Source organism: Macrotis lagotis, chromosome X, assembly GCF_037893015.1.
Source record: "Macrotis lagotis isolate mMagLag1 chromosome X, bilby.v1.9.chrom.fasta, whole genome shotgun sequence".
Lineage (NCBI taxonomy): Eukaryota > Metazoa > Chordata > Mammalia > Peramelemorphia > Peramelidae > Macrotis > Macrotis lagotis.
Window position 1 is genome coordinate 3,039,095 of NC_133666.1, and position 9,516 is coordinate 3,048,610.

The window sequence follows — 9,516 nt, forward strand, 5'->3', positions numbered from 1 at the left end:
TAATTTGAGAATATTCTGATGTCCATGCCAAGCTGTTAGCCAGGCTCTCTTGTTACTGTCATGGCATCACAACAAATGCAATCATTTAAGACGCTAAATCTGTACGATGACCATATTGCTAGGAAACTCTGCTATTATGAAGACAGACTGGGGACAAAAAGAGCATATTTATTCAAGTATTTGTTGGACACCTACTATGTGCAAAGCACAGTAGGGCATTCAAAGTCCAAGATATAGCCCCTGCTCTAATTAAGAAGTTTGCAAACTAAAACTAAAACTAATAATAAAAATAAAAAAGAAGTTTACAACCTATTTGAACATGAAAAGTTATTGTGGTGCAAGATCTATACAATTAAATATACCAAAGGAGTGCAAACAATAAGGGCTTTTGCATAAATTCTTCCTCTGGTTTAGAAAGCAGTGTCTGAGACAGTTTGGATATTTGCTGTCCCAGAAATATGAATTTCAAAAGCTAATTGGCCATGCTAATTCCAGAGGATGGTTCCCCCCTTCCCTACACTGGGCACTTTGTCAGCAATCAGGATAAGCTTCTCCCAGAGAGATAGTATGGTCAGCCTTAGGGTCTTAGGGTACAATCAGACTCGCTATTGCCATAGGTTAATAAGTCAAAGACAATGGCTCCTCAATCTTATCAATTTTTTCATCCAAAATAGAATTCTCTAGTAAAATATCTAAAGCTGACACTTGCCAATCAACGTATTAATTAAAATGCTCAGGGAAAAGATGAACATCCAAGGACAATAAATGTTTATTGATTCATTGATTGATTCTATTTGTTAAACATACTGTTAAGCGATTTGATAGAGCACAAATTCACCATAAATAGCTGAAATGAGATCTTTAGATCATCCATGGATTTCAATCCAACAAATATTTGTTTTTTAGGTCTTTTTGTCAAGGCAATGGGGTTAAGTGACTTGCCCAAGGTCATACAGATAGGTTATTATGAAGTGTCTGAGGCCGGATTGGAACTCAGGTCCTCCTGACTCCAGGGCCAGTGCTCTGTCCACTGTGCCACCTAGCCACCTAACAACAAATATTTCTTTAATGTCTTCTTATATATGGCAGTATGCTAGGCTCCCAGGATCCAACGATAAAATGAGTTCTCAACATCACGTGATTTATAATTTCACAGAGGACGTGACTTGTACACTACTAACTACACTAGCTATATTTATTATAACTATATTTGAAGATAGTATAGTATATAACTATACAAATTGACTATAAATCAATTTACCTCCCTAGGATTTAGTTTTCTGATTTTTAAAATTAGGGAGATGAAACAGGTGAGCTTAAGAAGTGTGAAGGACACTCACCTGAGATCGATGTTGAGCATGGAAGCAATGTCAAGACTAACAGACTGCCTTCTGTGGGGGTGGTGTGGGGGGAGGGAAGCAAGATTGGGGGGGGGAAATGGTAAATCTCAAAAGAAGTAAAATCTTTCTTTAATAAAAAAAGAAGTGTGAAGGAGAAATCACTTTTAGCTGAGGGAACCTAGGAAGGCTTCATAGAGGGGGAACCACCTAAGTCATGTATTGGAGGAGAAGATAGGGAGGTGACCTATACAACGCAGAGAGAAGGCACAATGAAAATTAAGGACACTCATTTATGTTTTACAGTGTGTGAAGGGGATTACTATGTGATAAAGGTGGAAAAGTCGGTTGGAATTCAATTGAAAAAGACCTTGAGTGGTAGTCCATGTGACCCCTCTGGACTTCCTGGCCTTACTCTCTGCCAGGAACGCTATCTTCCACTGGACAAAAGCCATCAAGACTGATGACATGGGGATAGGGAGTAGGAGAAAAGAAGCAGGCCCTGCTCCCTCCAAGAGGCAAAGAAGGTTCCTTTTCAAGAGCTGAATTCTTTGGCTAGAACTGCCTCTTCTTGACTACCAGAGCTCATCTTCCTCAGGGATGGCTCACTCCAGAATTCCCTGCAACATCACTTTGTAACAGACTCTCCGGACATGGCTGGGCCATCAGCCTGCCAACAATTAGCTGCCCTTAAATTTTAGCAAAATTGGTCAGAGAATTTCATTCCTTGGAAAGGAGTAACAAGGTGTAAACCCTTCTTTATACTTTCTTTAGGACCTTAATAGCTCATTTGCTTTACTACTACTACTGAGATCACATCAGCTGAATTGATCAGAGGGCTCCTGATCAACTGCTCCCCATTATACTTAGAAGGAATAGACAAGAGGAACCCTATAAATGGTCCAGTTGCAAGTCAGCCTCATGCAAACCAAGTAGTAAGCAAAAAAGAACAAAAGAGCAAGTAATAAGGAACAAAGTTTAAAAACAAAAAAAGCAGAGTACTTTTTTCCTGACTTGCCAAGATTAATATTAGATTTTTTTTTAGGATTTTGCAAGGCAATGGGGTTAAGTGGCTTGCCAAAGGCCACACAGCTACGTAATTATGAAGTGTCTGAGGGCAGATTTGGACTCAGGTCCTCCTGACTCCAGGGCCGGTGCTCTATCCATTGCGCCACCTAGCCGCCCCAATATTCGATTTTAAAATGATCATTTCATTCCATTTTTATTGTAGGTAATGCTACAATTTTAAGTTGCTAGAGTAACCACATGGGTTTTGAGTGAAGTGAAACTGCAGTATTCTGATTTTAATTGCTGGGCTTTGTTTGCTATTCTGGTTACATGAAGAGGAGATCAAAGAAGTGGACCTCCTTGCCCCTCCTTGTCATCTTAATCCAATAATATACCAGGAAGACTCAGAAAATGTCAGTCTCATTATTGAAAGAGATTATAAATCCATTAAGCTCTAAACTGGTATTTGCTGCATTGAAATGAATGTTTTACATATACCAAACTGAAGGATGGCTAATAACAAATGATTAGATTTTTGGATAAAGGAATGCCCAAGCTCAAAGTCTAAGAGTTAGGAGGGACCTGAAAAGTCATTTAATCCAATAACTTAATTTTACATATGAGGAAACTGAGGACTGAAAGGAAAGTTACTTGCCAAAGTCTCAAGGAAAAAAGAAATTATAACTATATATATATATATATATATATATATATATATGCACATCCATATAGATATTTATCCACACATATATAATAAAGTTAGTACTCAAGAATTTAACTCCATTCCACTGACTCCAAAACCAAGGCTCTTTTGCCTGTTCCATTCTACTGGGTTTTTTCTCACTCTTTACCATTAAGAGAAATATCTTCCCAACTCCACAGTATGTCTTGAAACAAAAAGCTGGATTGGCTCAATGACTGCATTTTAACCACAGTCACTGACAACTCTATAGAACCCCTTGGCAGCAAAGTGGTGGATGAAGAGTGCAGTTTTCCCCAGCCAGAAGGAGGGATTGGAGGATCGTAGGAGGCAGGATAAAGAAGTCCACGAACCTTTGATCCCCAAGGAGAGGAAAAGAACCCAAGGGTGTGGGCATAGACTGACCAGCCAATTGCAAAGAAATGAATTACTATGCCAAATTGACTATGAGTATGAGCATATGGAGCCTTGTCTGGCTCACTGAAACATCCCTAAATGGAACTTTGCTATTTTCCTGATTATTATTGGGACCTGGCCCATTTTCCCCCTTTTCTTGTCTATCCCCCTCATTCTTGTGAGGAGAAGTGACATCACTTATCCTCAGGAGTTTCTGGCTATCTTTAAACTTTGTGTATTTGCTTCATGGCCTTTTTTAAAATAAGGCTATGGGATCATATATCCAGTAGATGTCCGATGTCTTTGGCTGGTTTTGAACCTGGGTCTAGTCACTACTCTGTCTAGGTACCCCTGTGTAGTTCTATCATTAACTGTATCTTTAGATAAAGAGAAGGTGATTTTAATTGCAATGTGAGCACATGTATATTAGAAAGGAGGGGACTGTGCAAGTAGAAAATGAACGAAAACCAGTGGACCCATTAAATAATCTAATATATTTGATGTTTTGGTGAGAAAATCATTTATTCTTTGCTCTAGAAACTTCACTATCTACCACCACCTTGTCTAGATGAGTAACTCCCAGCAGGTATCACCTCTAATTGTATTTTCTCACCCCCCCCCCCACAAAACCCCCACTAATGGCCTTTTGGTCCCAGTTCCTTGGTCTAACTTCATAGTATAGCTTATTTCTCCACAAAAATAAGAGGGCCAGAAAGCTCTCCAATGATCTATTTCTATCCAAGAATTATTGGGTCCAGTCCTGTAGCCCTCAGTCAGTTGTGTCACAGAGGTTGATGTCCTTGTGCTCCCCGGTCATGATCATGGACATTTACATTTTATTGCCCCATGGCAACTTCTTTTTTATTTGTTTTTTGCAAAGCAATGGGGTGAAGTGACTGACCTAAGGTCACCCAGCTAGGTCATTATTAAGTGTCTGAGAGTGGATTTGAACTCAGGTCCTCCTGACCCTAGGGCTGGTGCTCTATCTACTGCACCACCTAGCTGCCTCTCCCATGGCAACATCTAATGAAATACCAATAAATGCCTGCTCAGAAAGTTTCTGAAGGTCCACTGACCACTGGCTTCACCAACATATCAGACACTTAGAACTATACCACTTCTCACAATTCCTACAAAGTACCAGATTGGATCAGGAGGACTCCATCATCCTATAGATGTCCTCCAGCAGTGTCCATATCCACTAAGGATCTAGTTTCCAGTAGAACCTTCAAATCCTCCCCCCCTTCTCTTGGCCTTCAGAACCCTCAAATGTCTCCGGGGACTCTAATACAGAATTATCTTGTAGGGGATTGATTCCTCTGATATATAAAATAGGGGATTTTACTGAAGGAAGACTAACTCCCCAAGTGTTACTGCTCCCTCAAGAGAAAAGGACTTACAGTCTTCACAAAAGATGATTTTTAATTAAGAGAAGTTTTGCATTGTAAGAAATAGAAAGAAATAGAAAGATAAAATGCACAAGGACATGCTCCTCTGTCTTTAGCATCCTGAGGTAGTGGCCATCTATAATACTGGGAAGAGAAACGCATTATTGCTACATGAATGCTATTGACACATAAGTGGCACATTTTCACTAAGCTATGAGAAGTTCTTTGAAAATAATCTTTCATTTCTATTGAAAAGAAGTAGGTATTGTTTCAATATTTTTAGAAATAGGTAGGTTGAAATACAGAGTGATGCCTATTCAACTGTGGTCAAATTGACACAGTCCTAAGAAAATTAGTGAACTCAATTTTCCAGTCTTATTAAAGATTATAAATCAACACAATGAATCCTTGTTAGCAATAGGATCAAGCTGTATAACTCCAAATCAGTCACAAAAATGAGCTTTTATGACTCAGTTTATCTGGAATGTGGCCTCCAGATTGGCTCACACTGTAGTCAAAACTATCATTCCAGCAATCCCAAGGAGCAGCTTTTGAGTCATCCATTCGTTCCTCATTGTGCCACTTATGTGTCAATAGCATTCATGTAGCAATAATGCGTTTCTCTTCCCAGTATTACAGATGGCCACTACCTCAGGAAAACTATACAATACCCAGATGATTAGTTTAAACAGAATTTTCTGGAAAGAATGTCCCTGACTGGAGCCCTTCCTTAGTCAACTTAGAGGCACCCTTGATCTTCCAGTTTCTTGTAAACTTCCTGGATTCTTCTAAGACTTCTTCCTGGAACCTCTACTAGACTGGGAGCTCCATGAGGGCCGGGGCCACCCCTTAGTTAATGGGTTTGTTTCTCATACATCCAGGACAGTGTTCTTCTGCACCACAGAATGGGTGCTTAAGAAATTCTTGTTGAGGTTGAATTACATCACAGGAGACATCATAAAACAGAACATGACTGATTGTCAAGTGAATTGTGGATGTTTACTATAAATTCAAAAGAGGCAGCTGCATTTATGCATTTTGTTTTCAGTTGCTATAGCCCTCATGCCTTGCCTTAGTGTTGGTAGGGACAGCGGTAGTCACCGAGTCTATCATAAAGCTGAAAAAGAATCTTCTCTGAGGCATATTTGGGAAGTGATCCTCCAGTCTCTTCCTGAAATAGTGGGAGCCCTACTCCCTTCCAATCAACCCATTGCACTTTGGAACTGCTCTAATCCAAAGAATCTTCTGCCAAAGGACACATTAACTTCTTTCACCAATTTCCTTCCTTCTCTTTTATCAATCCTTTTGTTGAAGGTGCATCAGAATTTAGTGTCAGTTTACCATTTTAGAAATTTCCAACTAATATCTTTGGCTCAAGTTTTTTCTCTGGCTTAAATTGTTATGTAACTCTGACTTACTTTTGACTAACACTTTAGATAATTTCCCAAGATGTCAAAATAATTCATGATGTGAATGACACTGATGGTTTGGGAAAGAGCCCTAGGCTTGGAGTCTAAAGATTTGCATTTGAACTTCTGGGAAAACTGAAAAAAATAGTTTGCCAGAGGTTGGCATAGACCAACATCTCATACCCTATACCAAGATAAGGTGGAAATGAGTTAACGATTTAGACATAAAGGGCGATATTGTAAGCCAATTGAGCTTCTGTAAAATTATATTTGGCGGGTTAAGGAAGGCTGGATAGAAGAGGAAAAAAACTAGAAGCAAGGCAAGCAATGAGGAGACTTTGGGCCAGAGTATCACAAACATCTTCAACCAAAGTTAAGAAACTTTGTAGTCATTTGTTCCCTACTCCCCTACCAGGTTTGCCACGCTACAATCCCCCAAAGTGATCTGGTCCAAAAGAACTGGCAAGGATCTTGTCAGGAAGCAGCAACACTGAGATGCTACCATCCAATTTCACCCTTTTTTTCTTAGTGATCATGAGAGTAACATCTGAAATCTTGGCTTTCCCATGTGTGAATGAAGAGCCTAAACAGATAGATTCATGTCAGGCTGCCTTCCTTGGCTGGAGAGGTAAGCCTTCACTTCTAAGGACTCCATCAGTTTATAAGGCCCTAAGGGTAGGGCTGTTATCACTGAAGGGTATGCCTAAACCCAAGTAGATTTCAGTTTCATTGTCTGGAAAAGAGATGGGTAACTAGATATGCTTTAAAGTTCCCTTCATCTCTGAAAGTTCTGTTTTTCTAAAGATTAGAAAACAAAGAAACAGTTCCTGAATGCTTCATGAAACATAAGTAAGATGCCTTTGGTGTGACCCTAGGTTTCTACCTTTGTCTGTCCATGCCTTCCATGGTAATTCTAAGATTTACATGAATAAGTGTGCATGTTAAGAGTACAGATGAAAATGACAATCAGGGAAATAAGGAACAAACATCTAAAACATGCATGCATAATTCCTGTCCTAAAGACATTTTGGAAACTCATGAGATTGCTGTATTTCTTCTATTTCTAGGAGGAAAAAGAATATTAATCTTATATGCCCAGAATATGAAATTTGTTGTGGCTAATGAGGACGTTCAAGAGCCTAAAGCTTCATATTCCTCCCAGTGACTAGAGCTAAGCCTGGACTGGGGTTTAGGCTGATGGGAGTCCCACCTGGCATTGCCCCACCTTTCTCTGCTTAGATGACAGCTGCATCCTCAGATCCTGGCCAGAGTCATCAGGGTGTTTCCTGCCAAGAAACATTTTGTGCTGTGTTCCAAGCTATGAACTGAATTTGAAAAAAAGATGTCCTCATTAAACGCCAGGATTTCTGAGTCTCCTTGGGGAGGGGGGTAACTATCAGAAGTATAAAAAGGACATTATTTGTGACACCAGTAGAAGGAAAGGCCTGAATTCTGGTCAGGTACAGCTGCAAGGGCCACTTGGGATGGGAATTAAACCCTTTTAATAATTACTAAGCAACATCAAAAGACATTTTTTTTCAAATTGCTACTTCCCAGATTACTCATTTCTTCTTGTACACTGAAAATGGCAGCTTCTCTCCTTTCGTTCTTCTAAATAATAACTTTGCCTAATTGGTCTTCACACAAGTATTCTCATTGTCACCTCATTGGACTAGGAATGACCTCCAAGAATGCAGACCTAAGACTATCTGTGCCTATCCAAAGGGCTGGGGACCTTCCTCTAGTTCTCTTGACAGTGGGTGGGCACAGCTGGAAACCAGAGTTGCCCCTTGGTTGGTTCTCTGTCACATGACCAATTCACCTTCCTGTCAGCCAAGTCAGAAGGAGCAGTATTAGTCTACACCTGTGATTCCATTTGCCTTAGGACCTCTTGTTCCAAAACATCCCTCCATAAGTACAAATGAGAAAGGCTTTTGTAATTTCTGATCTTAGACAGCTCCCTAGGTCATTCTGAGACTGTTAAATCAATAAACATTAATTTAGTGCATACTATGGCCATTCACTGGGTTAAGTATTGGGAATACAAAGGTGAAAAACAACCACATCAAAAGAAAACATACCCTATTCAAAAGGAGTTCTCATTGAAATGGGAAAGACAAAATGCAAAGAACTACATGCAGACAGGTCATAAACAGGATACTCTGGAGGTCATCTCAGAGAAAAGGAACTCAAGTTAAGGAAGACTGGTTAAGACTTACTGAAGAATGTGGAGATGTTATCTGGTGGTAGAAGGAAGCCTGAAGGCAGAAATAAATAAGGAGGGAGCTCCAGGCATGAGGGACACCCAGTAAAAATGGAGGGTCACTGGATCTCAAAATACGTGGCAGGGGAATAGGTTTAAAAACACTAGAAAAACAGGAAGGAGTCAGGTTATAAAGGGCTTTAAAAGTCAGAACAATTTCTCAGAAGTAATAGGGAGCCACTGCACCTTATTGATTGTGAGGAGGAGGAGGGTGTTCAGGCCTTCTTTTTAGGAAGATCACTTGACAGGTGAGTGTAGCAGATGATCTAGTATGTGTCAGAGGCAGAATTTGAATCCAGGTCTTGCTGACTCTTAGGTCATCTTTCTATCTACTTTCATCAGTGGTATTCTATTCAAATAGAAATGGAACCCTGCTGACCACATGTTGATTTAGAAAACACTAAATTTGCATTATCTATGGTGGATTGTATTTTTATTTATTTTGTTAACTATTTCCCAGTTATGTTTTTACTCTGCTTCAGAAAGGACTTGGGAGTTTCTTGGCTGCCCAAGTGTGACATCTCTATCACAGCTGTGGTTGCAGTAAGAAACAAGATCATTTTGAAGTTGAATCCAAGCCTTGGTGAATTTGGGAGTTCTCAGGAAGGAAACACACAATCCATACATGGTTCGTAGTAGTACAGATTTATTTCAAAAATACGTACACGGGGTAATTCAGGTAAAGATGAACAATTCTCTGGTAGCCCTGAAGTCTTAGTGCAGGACCATGACTTAGCATAGCTACTCATGACTCTGGTTCCTGCCTTCAGGACTCCACTAGGCCCTGGCTGGCTGACTGGACTGATGAAGTGGAAAAAGCTAACAGACCCTAACAGATCCACTCCACTCTTCTCTAAGGTTAAGGGACAAAGCATGGGTAGGTAGAGATGATCTGTCTCCCAACATATACTGTTAGTGTCATCCTGGGCAAGTTCTTCTGCTTGTCAGTGCCCTATCACTTCTCTACCACTACAAGTTGTAGAGCAATCAGTGATCAACCTTGCAGAATTTCCTA